Raw genomic sequence first — 2,781 nt, forward strand, 5'->3', positions numbered from 1 at the left:
GATAATGGTGCATTTCATGATAGTCGTTTCTTGCTCCTGGATCTCTTCTGTCGATATAATCTAATTGCATGATATCATTTTTTGCCCGTTATTTAAATATACATAATTATGTTAAAAAAATATCCTCATTGTGAAGAGGTTCTAAATAAAAATAGATTAAAATTTAGTTATATAATAGTATAAATATAGTTACATATTAAGTATTTTTAACAAATAATAACTTGCTTATTATGTGTATTTTTATTCCTAATATTCGGGAATATCCAATAATTTGTAAAAAAAGCAAAATATTTTCAAACAAAAGTTATATAAGTTATCAAAAATCCTATATATTTTAGAAAAAAACTATTGATTTTACTAAAAATGTTGTATAAATTAGAAAAATGCCATATAATTTATAACAAATATAATCACTTTCATCAAATGCTATATAATTTATAAAAAACACAGTCTATTTCATTAAAAGTAATATAATTCATTAAATACAATATAAACCATAAAAAATACTGTCGAAAATATAAAAACATAATCGATTTATTAAAAAATATTATCGATTTGAAACCAATGAGCACTGTATTATAATTAAATGATGTTAGTTCAACTAAACTGTTTTTCAAAACACTGTACTGAGATGCCCGCTTTTTTAGACAAATAATTTCTAAATACAGATAGCGGAAAAACCGGGGACCAGACTAATTTTAGCTATTGAATATTAAGCGGATTATATACAATAAAACGAACAAAGATATAAATAAATGTGTAATTTTCTTATTATTTGGTCTTAAAAATGGTTATTTTTCGGGATGAAAAAAATGAATGTGTTGTATAAAGTTAAATGAAAAACAGCTTAATGTAAGTTTTAATCGTAAGTTTATTATTATTAATTATTATTTAATTATAAAATATTATTCTTTTGTTCACCCTTGTTTAATTTCAACACAACTCAATTAAACCTACAATTCAATTTTTCAAAGAAGTCATTGTAGTCTTCTCTATTCACTAGGTTGATTACATGAGTCACTTTTTGTTTAGCATTAAAAGTGACTCACACAATAAATGAAAATAAAGTAAAGAATAAATAAATTGTTGGAATGTTAGGTATTCAACAAATGATTGATGATTATTAAACGTATTCAACAACAAGAGATAAATCAATACAAAGAACAAACTTTACTTTGGCTCGGCTGATAATTAACAAATGAGACAACTCTGAATGATTAATTAAGAGTTTCATATTTTATAATTTTTTTATTTTATTTAAAAAACGCTGTGTTTATTAATACTTGGTCCCTGGTTTTTGAAAAAAAAGCAACCAACATATCCTCCAAAACCCCGATTATTTGTTTATTTTTCTTTGACAAGAAAACTTTATACCAAAAATAAAACGGCTTAATTTAGATTATGAAACCCTCAATTTAATTTAAATTTTAAGACAATCAAATTCGAGATTCGTGGGTTCAACTCCCATCAGTTGCGTTTTATTTATATTATTTTAATAAAAATAAGAATTCACAAGATATATTTAAAAAATATTTACACAGATTATATACTAAAATCAAAATAACATAAAAATGATAAAATGATTAATTACTATTATCTAGTAATGAAATCATATATTATTTAATAGTTACTAAATTTTTACAAAAATTTAAATATACTAATAATATAGATGCAACAAAATAAATGTATTAATTAAATTTAGTTAATACATTAAAATATAAACTGTATTTCAAAACTCTGTACCGTTTCCAAAATTTATATAAACCCTTTGTCCCAATTTCCCATTATTTACTGTTTTTTATTTGTTTTATTTTTTATTTTCCTTTTTGTTAAAACAACAACGGTACACAGTTTTAAACCCTTAAAAATCAATACAGTTTCAATTATTGAACAAAAAATCGGGAAATCACCCAAATATTGGGTAAATCTTTCCCGATTTTCCAGGTTCGTTATTTGGTCAGTGATCCATTTTGTGACTAAACGTCAGTAAAATTCCATCTTTCAAATAAACATAAGATAAACGACAATATAACAATAAACAAACGATGTGAAGAAGGACATTATTGCATCAAATAATACAACACTTTTACTAACAATCAGTTTTTATTTATTTTAACAATCAAAAAATGTCATCGATAACATAACACTACAAACATTTAAAAGAACAAGGCCATTCATCGTAACAATCTAAAATGAAATAAACAGTTAAAAATAAAAAATAAAACTTTTCAATTGCAAAGTCTGAAAAGTTTTTATAAATGCTGGTTTTACTTGTTTATACTTTTCATTTTTATCTGAAACACAACTTGGTGATTATTTAAAAACTAACATTGAATTATAAAGTCGTTTTTTCATTTTTGGCAAAATTTGTGTTATGGTAATCAAAATTTAAATCCCAAGTTTGTTTTTTATATTTTTCAAGTAAATTTTTGGTGCAAGATTTATTTGTCAAGTAAAATTTAAAAAATTCGGGTTTGTTATTTTGTTTTTTTGAGTAAATATTTTGAACAAAAAATGAGGATTAAGAAAAGAAAAAATAATTTAGGAATAATAAGTTTAATAAATTGGGATGTCCCAATACAGAGTTTTGAAAAATAGTTTATTTCTATTTAATAATATATTTTTGTATTAATACATTTATATCTGAATATACATAACATCATAACACAATATAACTAACAATATCATGTTTATTACATTTTATATTTATTACGAATTTTTAGGTTCAATTTATACCATGTATTAAATGTATGAATATAACAATATCTAAATATATAGATA

Source organism: Entamoeba invadens (genome assembly GCF_000330505.1).
Source record: "Entamoeba invadens IP1 unplaced genomic scaffold scaff_1105074726215, whole genome shotgun sequence".
In the NCBI taxonomy this organism is placed as follows: Eukaryota; Evosea; order Mastigamoebida; family Endamoebidae; genus Entamoeba; species Entamoeba invadens.